A 21,009-nucleotide genomic window follows, 5' to 3' on the forward strand; every position below is an offset into this window, starting at 1 on the left:
AATTTCCCCCGGGATTAATAAAGTATGACCATGACTATGACTATGGCTATGTATTGCAAAAAGAAACAAGATGTAGGGTTAAGGGTACAAGAATGTAAAAGGTAGTGTTGAGGTGGAAGACTCTCCATTCTCTTAATCTAAATAACAATTTATAGTTAAATGCGCATAAACATCAGAATAGGCGAAAAAGCCTATGAAGTAATTCTTGAAGTGAGGCTGTTGTTGTGTTATGGAAAACAAGGCAGGCCTTTTGTGCACAACAAGCTCCCATGAACAAGCGTGACAACAGCAAAGGCTTATCTGGCCAGGATGACTGGAAACTGAAGTCGAAGATGCCTATAATCACCAAGATCAATTCAATGTATTCCCTATAGATTCCGGTGTTGTTAATAAGATTAAGGAACTATTTCCCAGTTATATCAATCACTAAAACAAAATCAGTGGTTGGATTTCACTGAAGCATTACAATAAACAACTCTTGTCCCTGATTGCTGGTCAACTTATGCAAAAGTAAAATTGAACATTCTGTTCCAGAAAACAAATAACTAATTTAAATAATAGATTCAAAATCAAAATATCTTTACAAATAAAAAGTCTTAAGGCATACGGGGAGAAGGCAGGAGATTGGGGCTGAGATGGAAAATGGACCAGCCATGATGAAATGGTGGGGCAGAGTCAATGGGCCAAATGGTGTAATTCTGCTCCTATAACTTATGGTCTTATGGCCTTAATAGTTCTCTTCCTAATTTTTTTTCCTCTAAGAGAACATCTTTACTAAGGTAAATTAACCCTCATTAACACCTGGAACCTTTCATTTCATTTTAAATTGAAAGTATGATCAGATAACTATGGTCTGTAAGCTGGTATTCCATAATGTACATATGCACACGAAAATAAACACAACTTTGACTTTAACTTTGTGCTATCTGTGGTAAATGCTATCACAAGGTCAGAATTACGCAGGCACTGAGACATAATGCTCCTTCTGCAGGAGTAGACGATGCCCCTGCAGCTGCAATACACATCTTGCTCTTTATTGCCCACTTTCTCTGTAACTGTAACACTATATCTCTGCATTCTGGTATGGCTTTTCCCCTGTACTGCCTCAAGGTAATTCTGTTTGGTAATGCTCTGTATGGATGGCACTGAAAACAGATATTTTCACTGTCCCTTTGAACTGGTGACGATAATAAACCAATTTACCAATTAATGTAAATGGACGCCTAATGGCGAATACAGACTCAGCAGGCTGAAGAAAGATCTTCAGTTTTACTTAGTTATCCTTGGTATTGCTGGATGCATCACTGCTTGGTACGGTAACTGCTCTGCCTATGACTGCAAGAAATTGCAGAGAGTTGTGGACACAGCTCAGCACATCACGGAAACCAGCCTCCCCTCCATGGACTCTGTCTACAATTCTTGCTGCCTCAGTAAAGCAGCCAAGATAATCAGAGACCCCACTCACCCCGGACATTCTCCCTTCTCTCTCCCATCGGGCAGAAGATACAGAAGTCAGAAAGCACATACCACCAAGCTCAAGGGGAGCCTTTATATGCTTTTAAATGACTATTGAATGGTTCCCTAATACAATAACTTGAACTCTTGACCTCACAATCTACCTCACCGTCGCCTTGTCTGTGTCCACTGTAACTGCAACAGTTTTCCCTTGCACTACCTTGAGATACCGATGTGATGAAGTGTCTGTGTGGACAACTTACAACACTGTATCTTGGGACACATGGCAATAAGAAACCAATACCATGAAGTCCGCGAAGGAAAAACTTCTTGCACTAGTCACATCCATCTTAAAATTATTCTGTGCAACCGAAAGGCATGCAGCTAGCTCAGATATCTTCTGTACTCATAAGGCTGAAACATGCAGAATGAGATCTGTGCAGTTTTGCAGATTAACAGTAGCTTTCTGCGATGGAGCTATTGAGTTTTGCTCCAGGTGTCTATCAGCTGTTTACATCAAAGTAAAAGGGTTGCCCTATCACACGCAGGCAACAAATTAGATCTATATTCTTTGGAGTTTGGAAGAATGGGAGCAATCTACCATTAACATTCTTCAGAGTAGTTGGCGAAATGTTTCAGTGAGTGGGAGACTATCAAACAAGGGAAAGAGTTATTTGATGGGGGGACTGTCGCTGAAAATTGAGACGAGTGGGAACTTTGCAGAGGGTGGTGAATTTCTGTAATTCTCTACCCCAGTGGGTTGTGGAGGGAGTTTCATTGGACGTACTTAAAGAGGAAGTAGAAACAGTTTTGAAAGACCGGGGAATTGAGGGTAATGGGGAACTGGGACAGAAGTGGAAATCAAGCCTGAGGCAATCTTACTGAATTGTGGGGCAGACTTGAGGCCTACTCCTGCTCCTTTTACTTGTGTTCTTACCTAATCATATGCAGACATTTAGTTCCTTTCATAGCTTTATCAAATATTTTCTTACACAGATTCTTTTTTCACATTTGCAACTTGCCACCCTGTGTCTGAGAAACATCATGTGCAAAGTTAGAGGAATTATCCTCGACCGCTGACTCTTCATGAGGACTTGCAACGTCTTCTCACCCTTTGCTCAAGGTTTTCTGGTTAGCAGTTATTCCTCTCCGCACCTTGGGCGGCAACTTTGCCATTCCTGTAGCATTTTGTCTGTTCTTTACGAAGCCAATTTTGCTAACTCGACACTCAACCTAGCATGGATGGAAGGCATGCAAGCAGCTGGCTGGATTTGAACCTGGGACCACTCACCTCAAAGTCTGGGGCTGATGTCACTACGCTACCGCCGGCCAAGACCTTCTGGTCTTTGAGACCATTTGGAAACAAAATCCTATTCTTACTTCTTCTCCTGTATATGTGAATAGCTGCTTGCTGCCAATAGTTACTTGCAGTGCTTTATTGCAGACACTCCATATACCTGCAGTGCCTTCACTCTAAGAGACTTTCTCTCCTTTAAAAGTCTGTTTCAGAGTTTTTCAGATAGTCCACAGTAATACTGCAATCAGCATCCCAAAATGTAGGCCAGTTAAGTGCCTTGTGAGATGCTTGGCAAGAATTAAAGAATTATTAATTGAGGTATATTGCAGTTAGCTCTTATTTTGCTAAGTGCTGCTACATTTCCAAAAACTCCACGTTTAAAGATAAACTTTACATTCTGCAGATGTATAGTGGAGAATATTCTGACTGATTTGTCTCGGCTTGGTATGTGAACTCCAATGCACAGGAACACAAGGCTACAGTGAGTGGTGGGTTCAGTCAGTTCCATCGTGGGTTAATAGAAACATAGAAATCTACAGCACATTACAGGGCCTTCGGTTGTGCCGACCATGTAACCTACTCTAGAAACTGCCTAGAATTTCCCTACTGCTTAGCCCTCTATTTTTCTAAGCTCCATATACCCATCTAAGAGTCTCTTAAAAACCCTATAGTATCTGTCTCCAACACTATCACCAGCAGTGCATTCCATACAGCCACCACTCTCTGTGTGAAAAACGTACCTCTGACATCCCCCTTGTACCTATTTCCAAGCACCTTAAAACTATGCCCCCTCATGTTAGCCATTTCACCCCGGGAAAAAGCCTCTGGCTATCCACACAATCGATGCCTCTGATCATCTTACACAGGTCACCCCTCATCTTCCATCACTCCAAGGAAAAAAGGCCAAGTTCACTCAATCTATTCTCATAAGGCATGCTCTCCAATCCAGCTGACATTGTTGTAAATTCCTCTGCACTCTCTCTATAGTATCCACATCTTTCCTGTTGTGAGGTGACCAGAAATGAACACAATACTCCAAATGGCATCTGACTAAGGTCTTATATAGCTGTAACATTACCTCATGGCTCCTGAGCTCAATCCCACAGTTGATGAAGACCAACACACCATATGCCTTCTCAACAACACTGTCAACCTGCGCAGTAGCTTTGAGTATCCTATGGACACAGACCCTAAGATCTTGCTGATCTTCCACACTGCCAAGAGTCTTACCATTAATATTATATTCTGTCTTCAAATTTGACCTAACAAAATGAACCACTTCACACTTACCTGGGTTGAACTCCATTTGCCACTTCTCAGCCCAGTTCTGCATCCTATGAATCTCCCGCTGTATCCTCTGACAACCCTCCAGACTGTCCACAGCACCCCCAACTTTTGTGTCATCTGCAAACTTACTAACCCACTATTCTATTTCCTCATCCAGGTCATTTATAAAAATCACAAAGAAGACGGGGTCACAGAACACATCCCTGTGGAACACCACTGGTCACCAACCTCCATGCAGAATACGAACCATCCACAACCACCCCTGGCCTTCTGTGGGCAAGCCAGTTCTGGATCCACAAAGCAAGGTCTCCTTGGATCCCATGCCTCCTTACTTTCTGAATGAGCCTTGCATGGGGAACCTTATCAAATGCCTTACTGAAATCCATATACACTACATCTACTGCTCTACCTTCATCAAAGTGTTTTGTTACATCCTCAAAGAATTCTATCAGGCTCGTAAGGCACAACCTGCCCTTGACAAAGCCATGCTGACAATTCCAAATCAGATGATGTCTCTCCAAATGCTCATAAATCTTGCCTCTCAGGATCTTCTCCAACAGACTGAAGTAAGTGGGGTTCAGCTCTCCCCACCATTAGGGACTTCTACAAGAGGTGATGTCATAGGAAGGCGATATCCATCATTAGGAACCATACCTCTTCTCCACGCTGTCATCAGGCAGGAGGTACAGGAGCCTGAAGACTCACACCTTAAGGTTCGACAACAGCTTTTACCCTACTACCAACATGCTCTATCTTGGACTATATTTCCCTCAACTTGCACTAATGTTGTCCTATTTATTTTTGTTTATTTTGTTCTATAGATTATGTATAATTTATGTTAATTTAAATTAGTGCAATTTATGTTTGTCATATTTGTAATGCACTGTGTTGCTGCTGCAAAGAGCAAATTTCATGCCATTTACAGCATGGATGTGTATGCCAATAACAATGAACTTCAACTTGTACTGCAATTACAATTGCAATTCTTCCCTATCAGGGTTTAACCCTATTTAATTTTAAACTAAGGATGAATCTGCACTAAGATTGCTTGACCACTGGAAAACAAACTATATCCTTCAACAAACAATCTGCTGGAAAATTTATTATGATAGCGTGCAATATCTTTAAATAGTGAATGAAAAGTGCTTTGTACTGGGTTGGACAGCATTTATATGGGGAAAGGAATGGCCAACATTTCAGGATGAAACCCTGCTCTGGTGCTCCGTCTTTCCATGCTGAACCTGCAATGTCTCTGAAAGCAACTTCTAGTGGAGATACCACAAGCCTCCCCACCACTGAGGACATCTTCAAAAGGTGGAGCCTCAAGAAGGTGGCATCCATCATTAAAGATCCCCACCATCTGGGGCATGCCCTCTTCTCATGACTACCATCGGGGTGGAGGTACAGGAGCCTGAAGATCCACAGTCAATGTTATGGAGCTGCTTCTTCCTCTCCACCATCACCATCGGGGTCGTGTTCATGGCCTCATGGACCAATTCATCGGAATGGTCCATGAACACGACCTCACTATTCCCCTTTCACATTATTTATTTAGTATTTATTTATCTTTCTGTTTATTTGTTTATATTTGCTGACTATTTGTTCTTTATTTTTTGCTATTTATTGAGGGAGTGCAGCGTAGGTTCACAAGGTTAATTTCCGGGATGGCAGGACTGTCATATGCCGAAAGACTGGAGCGACTGTGCTTGTATACTCTGGAATTTAGAAGGCTGAGAGGGGATCTTATTGAAACATGTAAGATTATTAAGGGATTGGACACGCTGCAGGCAGGAAGCACGTTCCCGTTGATGGGTGAGTCCAGAACCAGAGGCCACAGTTTAAGAATAAGGGGGTGGCCATTCAGAACGGAGTTGAGGAAAAACCTTTTCACCCAGAGAGTGGTGGATATATGGAATGCTCTGACCCAGAAGGCTGTGGGGGCAAAGTCTCTGGATGCTTTCAAGAAAGAGATGGATAGAGCTCTTAAAGATAGTGGAATCAAAGGTTATGGGGATAAGGCAGGAACTGGATACAGACTGTGGATGATCAGCCATGATCACAGTGAATGGCGGTGCTGGCTCGAAGGGCTGAATGGCCTACTCCTGCACTTATTGTCTATTGTCTATTTATAACATTTAGAGATTTGTTACGCCTGCACTGTACTGCAGGCACAAAGCAGCACATTTCATGACTAATGTCAGTGACAATAAACCTGATTCTGATCGTGTTTCTGATGTACATTTGAGAAGACTACAGACTATCTTTCAACACCCTGAGCTGTCTGCCCGACATGATTTTCAGCATTATGTTAAAGTAGTATTTAAAATATGTCTTGTTCATTCCCATTTAAATGCAGTAAAACTCAGATAATAATGTGGTGTCACACTGGCAGACTTTTCAGACCATTACAATGAAGACTCCAACACACTTTTAACTCACTTTTTAAAGATATTATAATACATTTTCCAGCGAATTCAGTATGTTTAAAGGGAGCGTGGGTAAAGGGGTCCTGACAAGTGGAAAGGGAGTGCAGGAGTCAGAGCCCTAGTGAGACAGAAGGGAGTGTGGGGATGAGGGTTCAGTTCCAAGAGTCGTGGGTATTGAGGCCCCAGTGATATGGGAAGGTGTGCAGGACATCAATTCTGGCTGCCCCATTACAGGAAGGATGGGGAGGTATTGCAGGGAGTGCAGAAAGGTTCACCAGGATGCTGCCTGGATTAAAGGGCATGATCTATACAGAGACAATGGAAGAACTGTTTGTTTTCTCTGGAGTAACAAAGATTGAGGGGAGACCAGATAGAAGTTATGAGATTATGATAAAATCAGATGATAAGATAATATAATGAGAAGCATACATAGAGCAGACAGCAAGTATATTTTTGTCCCAGGGTGGAAATGTCTAATACCAGAGAGCATGCATATCAGGTGAGACTGGGTTCTTTCAAAGCAGATGTAAGGGGCAAGTCGCTTTACCCACAGAGTGGTGGGTGCCTGGACTGTGCTGCCATGGGCAGTGGTGAGGGGAGACACAATAGAGGAATTTAAGGGGTTCATAGATAGCAGATAAAGAAGCAGAGAATGGAGGGATTTGGACCATGTGCAAGCAGAAATGGATTAGTTTAATTAGGTGTCATTAGTTAGTTCATTTAGTACAACATCATGGGTCACAGAGCATGCTCCTGTAAGAGGATAGCAGGGTTTTGGATTTTTACTGCAGCTTGCAACCCCCACATTGGTCTCCTCTATCACTGTGCCCTGCAAACTCAGAGACATCACCAATCTTCCAACCTTGTCCATCTCTGGTTTTCATTGTCCTACCACAGGCACGCTGCGCCCTGAACCCGAGGCATGCCCTCCACCTCTCTCTGCTCTCTGAAGACACCCACGCTTTTTTCTCTGAATATTTTGTCCAACAGTGTCTTGTGCCTCTTTTCTGCTGCGCTGTTTGATCATCGACGAGTACTATTTCTTCAGATCAATGTAGTACTGGGCCAATCAAGAACTAGTTTAATGAGATGGACTGGATCTCAATCCATTGATTCCAAATGGGCCTGAAATGGGCGCATGGTCAACCAACAAATTCGTGCTCAAGGGGAATGATTAAATAAGGGAATTTAAGAGAGAGATTAACTGATGAGGTAGGTGGATGAGTCAGGGTGTCAGGACCTGAGGCGAGGGGCGGGCCGGATCAGCTCGCTGTTCTATGATGATTACTCGGCTCTACGCTGAACTAAGGGGCTGTGGACGGATTCTCTTTGTGGACTTCAGTTCAGAATGCTATTTGCTTGTGTTTATTGTTTGCATGATTTGTTTTATTTTTTTCCCTCTCTCTGCACATTGACTGTTTGACAGTCTTCTTTCTTAATGGGTTTCTTTGTTCTGTGGCTGCCTGTAAGGGGACGAATCTCAAGGCTGCATAATGTATAGATACTTTGATAGTAGATGTACTTTAAGCTTTGCATAAACTCCCCTAGATTTAGAAAACTGAGGAATTATCTAACTGAGGTATTTAAAAAGGACAAAGGGGTTTTAGACAGTAACTACAGAAATGGTCTTCTCCGCCTTGTAACGGAGAGGACCCAGAACAGGGGGACATCATCTGAGAGTGGTATTGAATTGAATCTTGTACATCATTGATATATTATTGCCACATGCATTAAGATGGTGAAAAGTTTTTCTGCATGCTATTCAGACAGATGATTCCATACATTGAGGTAGTACAAAAGGGAAAACAATAAGAAAATGCAGAATATAGTGTTACAGTTGCAGAGAAAGTGCGGTGCAGGTAGTCAAATAAAATGCAAAGGCTGTGACATGGTAAATTAAGAGATAGGGAGTTCCTTATTGGACAAGATGTCTATTTAAAAATCTTATAACAGTAGGATAGAAGCTGCTCCCTCAGAGTGGTGATAGGTGTTAACAAGCTCATACATTTTCCGTCTGATGGAAGGGTTGAGAAGAGATAAAAGGCATGTTAATAAAAGGTATGATAATAATAGAAAAGGCATGTCAAAAGAGGAATGTTACAATATTCATGGGGTTTTCAATACGCAGGCAGATTGTGAAAAGCCAGTTGCTGTTGGCTCTGAAGAGAGAGAATTTGTAGAATGCCTATGAGATGGCTTTTTAGAGCAGCTTGTGGTTGAGCCCACTAGGGGAAAGGCTATTCTGGATTAGGTGTAGTGTAATGAACAGATTTGATTAGAGAGCTTAAAGTAAAGGAACCCTGAGGGGCTGTGATCACAATATGATAGAATTCACCCTGCAATTTGAGAGGGAGAAGCTAAAGTCAGATGTATCAGTCCTACAGTGGAGTAAAGAGAATTTATAGAGGCATGAGAGAAGAGCAGGTCACAGTTGATTATAAGGGGTCACTAGCAGGGATGACAACAGAACAGCAATGGCTGGAGTTTCTGGGAGCAATTTGAAAGGCACAGGATAGATACATCCCATGGCTGGAAAGGTATTCTAAAGGCGGGATGATGCAACCATGGCTGACATGGGAAGTCAATGACAACAGAAATGCAAAAATGAGGGCATATAATAGAGCAAAAACTAATGGCAGGTTACAGGATTGGGAAGCTTTTAAAAACCAACAGAAGGCAACTAAAAAAGACATAAGAGGGGAAAAGATTAAATATGAAGGTAAGCTAGCCAATGATATCAAAGAGGATGCCAAAAGCTTTTCCAGATATACTGTATAAAGAGTAAAAGAGAAATGAGAGTAGATATTGGACCGCTGGAAAATGATGTGGCGAGGTGGCAATGGGTGACAAACTTTGAAAGACAATAGCAGTATGCCAAAAGTTCAAGAGTGCCAGGGTGCAGAAGCGAGTGCAGTTGCTCTTATCAGGGAGAGGTGCTTGGGAAGCTGAAAGGTCTGAAGGTAGATAAGTCATCTGGACCATATGGACAACACCCCAGGGTTCTGAAAGAGGAAGGTGAAGAGATTGTGGAGGCATTAGTAATGATCTTTCAAAAATCACTAGGATCTGGCATGGTTCCGGGGGACTGGAAAATTACAAATGTCACTCCGCTCTTCAAGAAGGGAGAGGGACAGAAGAAAGGAAATTATATGCCAGTTAACCTGACTTCAGTGGTTGGGAAGATGTTGGAGTCAACTGTTAAGGATGAGATCTCAGGGTACTTGGAGGAACATGATAAAATAGGCAAAAGTCAGTATGGTTTCCTTAAGGGAAAGCCGTACTTGACAAATCTATTGGAATTCTTTGAGGAAAGAACAAACAGGATAAACAAAGGAGAATTGGTGGATGCTGTGTACTTGGATTTTCAGAAGGCCTTTGACAAGGCGCCACACATGAGGCTGCTTAAAAAGATAAGAGCCCATGGTAGTACAGGATAGATACTAGCATGGATAGAACATTGGCTGACTGGCAGAAGGCTAAGAGAGGGAATAAAGGGAGCCTTCCTGGTTGGCTGCTGGTGACTAGTGGTGTTTTGCAGGTGTCAGTGTTGGGACTACTTCTTTTTACAGTATATAGCATGTCAAAGATTTGGATGACGGAACTGTGTCTTTGCGGCCAGGTTTACGGACGATACTCAGACATGTGGAAGGGCAGCTAGTGCTGAGGAAGCAAGGAGGCCTCAGAATGACTTAGACAGATTAGGAGAATGGGCAAAGAAGTGGCCATACAGAAATGGGAAGCCTATGGTCATGCACTTTGGTAGAAGGAATAAAAGCGTAGACTATTTTCTAAATGGGGAGAAAATTCAAAAACCTGAGGTGCAAGGGAACTGGGAGTCCTTGTACAGGATTCCCTAAAGGTTAACTTGCAGGTTGAGTCAGCAGTGTGGAAGGCAAATGCAATGTTAGCATTCATTTTGAGGGGACTAGAATATTAAAGCAAGGATGTAATGCTGAGGCTTTACAAGGCACTGGTGAGTCCTCACTTGAAGTATTGTGAACAGTTTTGGACCTCTTATCTAAGAAAGGATGTGCTGGCATTGGAGAGGGTTCAAAGGTAGTTCATGAGAATGATTATATTTATTTACCAATACAGTGCAGAGTAGGCCCTTCGAACCACATGGCCCAAGCAACCCCCGACAAACTTGATTAACCCTAATGTTACAATGGCCAATTAACCTATCTGGTACAACCTTGAACTGTGGGAAGAAACCAATGGACCCGGAGAAATCTCACAAATTCCATAGGGAGGACGTACAGACATTCCTTAAAGAACAGCACTGGAAATGACCTTCGAACTCAGGAACGCCCTGAGCCGCAAAAGCATCGCACTAACCACTATGCTACCATGGTACCCCAATATTCACGGCCACCAATGTAGAGATGCTGGGGATTGAACCAGGGACTTCATACATGCAAAGCATGTACTCTTCTACTGAGCTACATCCCCAATAACCCTTTCATCTGGGAATGGAGGGATGACTATTTAGAAAAGAGACGAGGCAGAACTTTTTCAGCTAGAGGGTGGTGAATCTGTGGAATTTGTTGCCACAGACGGCTTTGAAGACCAGTTCATTGAATGTATTTTATGTGGAGATTGATAGGTTCTTGATTAGTTAGTGCATGAAAAGTTATGGGGAGAATGCAGGAGAGTGGAGTTGAGAGTGAAAATGGAACAGCTATGATGAAATGGCAGAGTAGACTCAATGGGCCGAATGGCCTAATTCTGTTCCTATGTCTTATGTTCTTATAATGGCTGGGATGGGAGGGGTTATTGATTACTTTGGTTGCTTTCTGAGGCAGAAGTGACAGGGGACTTCCAGTCAAAATGGTGTCTGCGTACAATGCTCCTTCGGAGAACATTTTCTGCATAGATCATGAAACCATGTATCTCACTTCTTTTATGCCTTTTATGTTTGTTTTTTCATCTTGGATATGATTCTGGACCTGTCGGAGCCTGTGATTTGCTGTTTGGAGATTGTTTAGGTGTTTCAGTGCTTTGCAGTCTCTGAGAGGATTCCAGAGGCAGAGGCAGAGTGCGTGAACCTCATGCGCCAAACAGGCTGTGAGCCAACATTTGACTCCATTCCGCCAATTAAAGTGACGAGGGCGACTGAAACATCGAGGGGAATGCCGACGTTTGGAGATGGTTTGGGTGCTGCGTTTGGGGATTCTGGGGGGAAGAGTCAGCATGCGCGAACTTCATGATGAGAAGGCTGTGGGACCTTTTATTCAGTCTTACGGTTTTTTATGTTCTGTGTTTTTAGCTCGATCTTTCTTGTTTTTTTTGTGTGGGGAGAGGAATTTGGGGGTTGTTATGTCTATTCCATTTGGTTGGTATTTTTGTGCAGGAGGAGGGATTTGGGGGTTGAGGTACCTGTTCTGTTTTGTTTTTTTTGTGCAGGGAGGGGGTGTTGATGATTGCGCTACCTTTCTTTTTCTTTCTTGGTTTCAAGGCTACCCAGAAAAGAAGAATTTCAAGATGTATACTTTGATAATAAATGAACCTTTGAACCTTTGAGATGGAGTGAATGGAGGGGAGGCCGGTTTGTGAGATAGGCTGGACTATGTTCACAGTGTTCTGCAATTTATTGTTATCTCAGTTAAAGTAGTTGCCAGACCAAGTTGTGATGGTCCACTGAACTCATGGCATTGCTCATCAGAGAGTTATGAAGTGGTTACTTGGTATTTTGGGGAGTGAAATCGATCAATTTCATTATGATTAAGGATTTTGAGATTTTCAAAGTTCAAAGTAAATGTTTAATATCAATGTACCTATATGTCACCATATACTCCTACCCTGATATTCATTTTCTTGTGGGCATTCACAGTGGAACCAAAAAATACATCAGAGTCAATGAAAGACTACATACAAGGCTGACGAACAAACAATGTGCAAAAGAAGACAAACTGAAGATACAATAAATAAATAATATTGCGAATATGACTTGTAGAGTCCTTGAAAGTAACTCCATAGGCTGTGGAATCAGTGCAGTATTATGGTGAATGAAGTTATTCACGCAAACATGAGGAAATCTGCAGACGCTGGAAAATCAAGCAACACACATAAAAAATGCTGATGAACGCAGCAGGCCAGGCAGCATCTCTAGGAAGAGGTACAGTTGAGGTTTCGGGCTGAGACCCTTCGTCAGGACTAACTGAAAGAAGAGCTAGTAAGAGATTTGAAAGTGGGAGGGGGAAGGGGAGATCCAAAATGATAGGAGGAGGGGGAGGGATGCGGCTAAGAGCTGGAAAGTTGATTGGCAAAAGGGATACGAGGCTGGAGAAGGGAGAGGATCATGGGACGGGAGGCCTAGGGAGAAAGAAAGGGGAGGGGAGCCCAGAGGATGGGCAAGGAGTTATTGTGAGAGGGACAGAGGGAGAAAAGAGAGAGAAAAAATTAATAATAATAATAATAATAATTATTAATTAATTAATAAATAAATAAATTAGGGATGGGGTATGAAGGGGAGGTGGGGCATTAACGGAAGTTAGATAAGTCAATGTTCATGCCATCAGGTTGGAGGCCACCCAGACAGAATATAAGGTGTTGTTCCTCCAACCTGAGTGTGGCTTCATCTTGACAGTAGAGGAGGCCGTGGATAGACATAAATTCCCATTCTGATATGTCTAATTTAAGGTCTGAATGGTCTGCTAATATTCCTGAATTATGTCTAATCATCTCTATAGTATATTGATATATCTGGTTATAATCCTCTCTTCTTAATTAGATTATCTTCCAAGAGGCATTCGTATGATCTGAATTAATTCATAGATTTCAGAATGGGCATTGAACCCACGAACATTACCTCACTACTTTTGTTTTTCTTTTTTTCTCTACTTATTTAATATAACTAAGCGCAGCGCGCGCAGCTCTCCGGTGAAATGATACCGTATTTGTAAGTAGGATGCCGTGCACAATTCTGATTTGATGGAGACAGACGTGAGAAGCACGGAGGAACATCTGGAGAAACTTCTGAAATACCCAGTTCGCTGCCACTGCTACTGTGCAATCGAGAATCTCCGGAGGGAAGGCCCCAAAATCCTTGGCTTTGTCTGCCGCTGGCGGCCGGGGCTGGGGTCGAAGCGCTCGGCAGAGATGGTGCTCGGTGTCCGGTGTCGGAGGGCTGGTCGGAGGCTCGAAGTTTTCGGACGACTCAGAGTTGGACTGTGGTCGGGCATGGCAGGGAGAGTTTTCTTCCTTCTCCCGTCTGCGTGAGATGTGGGACTTCTGAGAGACTTCGACCTTTTTTTACCGTGCCCATGGCCTGTTCTTCATCAAGTTATGGTATTGCTTGCACTGTTGCAACTATATGTTATAATTATGTGGTTTTTGTCAGTTTTTCAGTCTTGGTCTGTCCCGTGTTTCTGTGATATCACACCAGAGGAATATTGTATCATTTCTAAATGCATGCATTACTAAATGACAATAAAAGAGGACTGTATGTCCTCATAATCTAATCTAATCTAATAACTTTAAAAAATATATATATACTTCTTACTGTAACTCACAATTTTAATTATTATGTCTTGCTGCTGCAAAACAACATATTTCAAGACATATGCCAGTGGAATTAAACCTAATTCTGATTCTGAAAGGTAACCACTGTCTAAACAAGTTCTGTCTGCCTGTGGATGATTGCTGCCAGCTTGCAGTTGTTACCCATGTCTGACAGAATGAGTCTCAGGTAGACCGGCACTGTGCTACTAATGTCCAGACAAAGTCCCAATCACGTCCACTGGCTGATGTAAGCTGTCATGTTCTCTTTGCCTGGCGATTTGTCTTTCTTCCGGACCCGAATGCACAAAATAGTCTAATGAAATGGCAAAGATGCACTCCAGGGAAAGCTGTATGAACTCACAAAGGCAGGAGAGTTAATGCTGAGGGGACGAGATGGAGAAGGGAGAGGGAAATGGCTCATGTGCAGTATAAATTTTTGCCTGGGTCATTTGCCTGTTTTCATGTGGTCCACTATGAAAAAGTGCAGCATTCACCTATCGAATCTCTAATAGTATTCTCTACGTGGAATAATAAAAAAAAGTGCTGTAAGGGTCTTCAACCTGAAACATTAACTCTGTTTCTCTCTCTGCACAGACGCTGCCTGACCTGCTGAGCATTTTCTGTTTTTATTTCAGATTTCCAGCATCTGCAGTATTTTGTTTTTGGTTTTTATTCTTCTGGATGTTGAGTCAGATTCTGTCCTCACTTTCAGAAGGATGGGAAGGCACCACGGAGGATGAAAAGCAGATTTACTGGATTTGTAAACAGAAGAGTTTCTGCAGATGCTGGAAGTCCAGAGCAACACACACATAATGCTGGAGGAACTCAGCAGCTGGTCAGATAGCTCTTATGGAGAGAAATAAATAGTCAGTACTTTAGGCCGAGGACCTTCATCAGGACATGGCTCCAGCGTCATGTGACATCAGCTTTGGGGTAAGAATGGAGTAACCAGGATTGGTTTCCTTCGGGCAATGAAGGCTGGGAGGAGATTTGACTGAGGTGGGCAGAATGATGTCTTTAGATAGGGTCACTGAGGAGGCTGTTCCCAGTAACTGCTGGTTGCAGGGGAATTGAGATTTATAACATCTTTAAAAAATTTACATGGGAGACTTGGCAAAACCATCTTCATACAGAGTGGTGATGAACTGGAGCCCATTGCCTGAAGGGGTTGGAAGCTAAATCAAATAGCTCCTTTGAAAGAGAACTGGAAAGTGAGAGAGTTAGTAGACGTGCTGCCTCACAGTGCCAGAGGCCCGGGTTCATCCCAGCCTCAGGTGCTCTCTGTATGGAGTTTGCATGTTCACCCTGTGACCACGTGGGTTTCTGCTTTCCTCCGGCATTTGAATAGCGTGCAGGTTGGTAGGGAAAGAAATGGGATCAGTGTAGGAATGGGTGGTTGATAGTCAGTGCAAACATGATGGGCTGAAGGGCCTGTTTCCAAGCACTTTAACTTTAAGAAGGAATGACTTGCAGGGTTATGGAGAAAGAGAAGGAGAATAGGATTGATGGGATTGTTCTTCTAGAAGCTGATGCTGGCTCGATGGGTGAATGGCCTTTATCTATTCAGTAGCAATTTATGATTCTACAAGTTAATGAGCTTTGCACATTTCTCTCTGAAGACAGAATGCATTGAAGAAGTGGATTCTATGTCTTCTATCTTTTTTTCAGTAAGATAATGCTAGGGAAGATAATGGAGTCTTTGCAGGAATCTGGGAGGGTGGAATTCATGGAAAAAGTCCCTTTGGCCCAACGTACATGCTGATTAAGACACCTACTGAAACGAATCCCATCTGCCTGCATTTGGTCCATATTCTTTTAATCCCTTCCTATCCATGTAAATGTCTTTGATATATTTTAATTGTAACTGCCCCGCCACATTCTCTGGCAGCTTGTTCCATGTCGCCAACACCCTCTGTGTGAAAAACCCTGTAAATATTTCCCCTCCTGTCTCAAACCAGTGCCACCTCATTTAAGACTTCCCTACCCTGGGGAAAAATGTTGTAACCATCCACCTAATCTATGTCCCTCGTGATTTTATAAACCTCAATCAGGTCACCTCTCGGCCTCCTTCACTCCGTGGAAAACCATTCTAGCCTATCCAATCTCTCCTTATAATCCAAGGTTAGATCTGGTGTAAGATATGGAATAGCTGGTGCCTACAAACACTGCTGCTCTGTGTTACTGGGCTGCAGGATGGATAGTGTGAATGGCTTTACTAGAAGGAGAAATATAAGCACAGGGCCTGTGAGCAGTTTTACATTACAATCATTAGAAATGAGAATAAACTCAGTCTTTAGAAATTACATCAAATAGAGATGAGGACTCCCTCAGGGTGGAGGAACAACCTGGGTGCCATCCAACCTGATGGCATGAATATCAATTTCTCCTTCTAATAAATCCCACTCCTTTCCTCCATTCCCCACTCTGACTTTTCCCTTCTTATAACCTGGCTTTTACTTCCCCCTGGGTCCCCTTCTCCTTCCCTTTCTCCTTTTGTCCACTCTCCTCTCCAGTCAGATTCTTTCTTCTCCAGCCCTTGACCTTTCCCACACCCACCTAGCTTCACCTGTCAGCTTCCAGCTAGCCTCTTTTCTCCCTTCATCCCCACCCACCTTTCTATTCTGGCATCTTCCCCCTTCCATCTCAGCCCTGAAGAAGGGCCTTGGCCCGAAACGTCGACTGTTTACTCTTTTTCGTAGATGCTGCCTGCCCTGCTGAGTTCCTTCAGCACTTTGTGTGTGCGTGTGTGCTGCATCAAATGGAGAACTTGGTCCTTTTTCAACAGTGAAGGTCAGCATGTTCAAAGAAAGATTACGGATCAATGTAGTGGGTGTCAGCTTCAGCAAGCTGCTGCTTGTCTCTCCTGATACCTGTCAAATGGTTAGTCATCCCAAACGCTCAGTCACTTAAATGTTCTTGTCAATCACTTACGTTTAATTGGTCAAAAGTGAAGGTTCTTAATGTTTTTTTTTCCCTTGATTAATTTTATTTAAAAAGAAGCCCGGGGAAGGCTTTTAATCTTCAACTCATGCCCACATAGAGAAAAAGCTTGCTACCTGTATACGTCAGATTTATTTGGATAGCTTCACTATGACAACATTCCCCACCATGCCACCATCTGACAACTTAACTCCCACATTTATTATGTGTCGAACTTGGCACTTGTCTCACCATAAGAACTTGCAACTCCAGATATATGCATATTGAACAGTCGATCTTACATATTATTTATAATTTCTTATACGTCAATTAAGTAGCCAAAGTAATATATTCATTTTGAAAGTAGGTGGGATGATAAACAGTGAGGTGCTGAAAGCAACAGTTGCAGTGACAGATGAGAGTCCCCACTGACAGATTATAGCCCTGGCATTATAAGTGGTTGCTACTTCAACGAAAGGGGGGAGAACAAATTTTCACACAGCAAGGTACCACAAGTAGCAATAAGATAAACCGTTAGTTAATCTGTTTTCAATGGCATTGCTTGAAGGATAAATGTCGGACTGGACCGTAGAGGAACAGCAAATTACAGCAGTGCAGATGCTGAAAACCTGAGATAAAAAACCTGAAAATGCTGGAAACATTAAGACGGTCAGGCAACGTCTGTGGAGAGAGAAACAGAGTCAACGTTTCAGGCTGAAGAGCCTTTGTTCGAACTGGAGAAGTGAGAAAACAAGTTAGTTTTAAATCACAAACATGAGAAAATCTGCAGAAGCTGGAAATCCAAAACAACACACACAATGCTGGAGGAACTCAGCAGGTCAGACAGCATTATGGAAAAGAATAAGCTGTCGACAATTTCGGCCAACTTTAGCCAATTTCAGGACTGAGAGGGAAGGAGGGAAATACCTGAATTAAAAGGGAGGGGAAAGAGGCTAGCTGGATGGTGGTAGGTGAAGTCAGGTGGGTGGGAAAAGTCAAGGGCTGGAGAAGAAAGAATCTGATGGGAGAGGAGAGTGGGCCATAGGAGAAAGGGAAGGAGGAGGGGACCCAGGGTGAAGTATTTAGGCAGGTAAAAGGTTAAAGTGGGGAATAGAGGAAGGGGAGGTTGATTTTGTTCATTGGAAGGAGAAATCAATATTCATACCATCAGGTTGGAGGATACCCAGACAGAATATAAAGTGTTATTCCTCCACCTTGAGGGTAGACTCGTCTTGGCACAAGCAGAGGCCATGGATTGAAATGTCAGAATAGGAATAGAAATTGGAATTGAAATGTTTGGCCCCAGCTAACCCCAATTTTCTGCATTAGGCTCATTTTCCTCAAGCCCTGCCCCTCTGTGTAGTTAAGAATTTTATGTCTTACATTTTTAATAAATTTTCAATTTTTTAATAGATTTTTTTTTCCTGTTTAGTGAAAGTCTTTGACAGCCAGGGCTGTGTCTAAGCCAGCTGTCAACTGCCTTCTGGGTGGACCTTGTTCTAGGCCACATTCATACCATGGTACTTATGCCTTTAAGCAGCCGCCTTGGTATTAAGGACCTGGCTTGGGATCAGCAGATCCACTTGGGTTAAGCGCAAACCAAATATTGATGGCAAGCACAAGCCACAGGGCTGGGAAAAAAAAGATGCGAAGAATACCAAAATCCATGGGGTAAAGCTAAGAAATATGATTACTAGTGAACATTATGGCAAATTCAGGAGGAACTTCTTTACCAAACAATTTCACAAACTCACCTCGAGATGCTTGTCCAGTAGTTTAATCTATAGACTACCATTCCCTGAGTATCAATGTTAAAGTTACAGTATAAACTTAATATCAGAGTACATTCTATACTAACTCTTAAACAATCATATGATTTTAGGTTCAATTCCAGTAATGTAATAACCGTGCTTTCATAGCCTGCCCCTTATTCCCAATTGGATTCACAGGAAAGATTATCTGTTTTGGGTTCTCAATGGCCACAGTTATTGTTCTCAGTGTCCTTAGCATAAGAACAATGGTAGTTTTAAAAGGCAAATTTAGTCTAATGTTGCCTTATGTAAGTTAGTAAACTGAGGTTTAAATAAAGAATGAATGACTATTTATTTTAATTATGTATTTTCTTGATGCATTTTCATATTTTTAAGTATTTTTATTGTTTAAGGTAAACATTGTAGTTTCTCGGAGTGAGCATTACCAAAAGCCTGACCTGGTACAACCATATTGATGCCACCGCCAAGAAAACACCACACTTCTTCAGGAGACTAAAGGAATTTGGCACCTCCCCTTTGACCCTCACCAATTTTTATTGTTGCACCATAGAAAGCATCCGATCCAGGTGCATCACTGCCCAGTGAGGCAACTGCTCTGCCCATGCCAGCAAGAGACTGCACAGGGTTGTGGACACAGCTCAGCACATCGCGGAAACCAGCCTCTCCTCCATTGGTTCCACCTACAGTCCTCGCTGCCTCAGTAAAGCAACCAGCATAATCAAAGACTCTACCCAGCCCTGATATTCTCTCTTCTCCCTTCTCCCTTCTCCCTCCCCCTGGGCAGAAGATACAAAAACAGGAAAGCATGTACCACCAGGCTCAAGGACAGTTTCTACCCCATTGGATGGTCCCTTAGCACAATAAATTGGTTCCCTGGCACAATCTACCTAATTATGACCTTGACACAAGAGATTCTGCAGCGACACAGAAACTATTGAAGGAACTTAGCAAGTCAGGCCGCATCTATGTAAAAAAATACTCGGTGTTTGAGGTGTCAGGGAGGGGTAGCACCTCTGGTGGGGGAACATGTCGCGTCCTTTTCAAGGTGGTTTGTCCACCTTTGGTCCCCACCTGGCACTCAGCTCTCACCTGTGGCTCCCTGTAGCTGTTTGCATGCAACAGCGGCCATATCCCGGGCAACGGCTTCGACAAGCCGGCTAAACCAGGTGAGGGTAGCCGACGGGTCTCAAACCCTTGGTGAGATAGGGAGTTGTCTATCCCAGCATGTGAAGACAGGCTCCGGCAGATTAAGCGGACAGGACCAATGGAAGGTTCAATGGTCAAGAAGGCAGTCTCAGCAAGCGTCATGGAACGCGTAGAGCACGCAAGACACAGAAGACGTCCTGGTCATCCACTGCGCCTAGTCCCATCTCCAGCCGTCTCAACTCTTGTCTTGCCACTGGATCTAGATGGGAATTGGGAAGAGAGAGTGAGGCTGACGCTACGCAACTCTCTCTCACTTAAATCCAAATCAAGTGCTCGTCTCGACACCATCAGCCGGCTGGTGGCGTAGTGGCATCAGCGCTGGACTTTGGGGCGACAGGTCCCGAGTTCGAATCCAACCGGCTCCCATGCAGGCTCTCGAGTTCTTCATCGGTGACGATGGACGAACCTTATGTATAAACAAAGAGTCTTGGCCTGAAACCTTGTCAGCTAATTCCCCTCCATAGATGCTGCCTGAGTTACTCATTGAGACCTTGCATCTTATTGTCTACCTGCAATGTACTTTCTCTGACCGTGCCACACTTTGTTATTGTTTTCCCTTGTACCACCTCAGTGCACTAGTCTGATGAATTGATCTGTAAAAAGTTTTTCACTGGACCTCAGTACATGTGGCAATAATCAACCAGTTTACCAACTTACCAATAAATTTAGATCTAGCTCTGATGTTTAGAGTGGACCACCCAGATGCTGTGCTCCAGATGGGAGGCTAATCCAGTAAGCACCGCTGATACCTTAGCCCTTTTAATACTTTCATAGATCAAACATACAGTAGAGCCTTTAAGCATACTAAATAATATTGTTTTAGGCTTGCATTAACATTTGGAGCAGCTACGCCCATTCCTTAACCCAGAACATACCTGGGATTCACATACATTTTTTCATAAGCTGCTTTTGTGAGCAGGCCCTGCACTTGAAGTAAAGGTCTGACTGCTGTTGTTTGGAAAGTGATGAATTATTAACGCTGATGCTGCTGATCTGCGAGGGCATGTGAAGTACACAAAGCATTAGACTTTCTACAAACTCTCAATCAATAATCTCTAAAGTGAAAAGCCTGAATTTTCCAGGTGTGCACAGATGGGCCTCTCGTCCCAGTCAGAATGAAGGTGACTGGGTAATTGCCGTGTCAATC

Source organism: Mobula hypostoma, chromosome 5 (assembly GCF_963921235.1).
Source record: "Mobula hypostoma chromosome 5, sMobHyp1.1, whole genome shotgun sequence".
In the NCBI taxonomy this organism is placed as follows: domain Eukaryota; kingdom Metazoa; phylum Chordata; class Chondrichthyes; order Myliobatiformes; family Myliobatidae; genus Mobula; species Mobula hypostoma.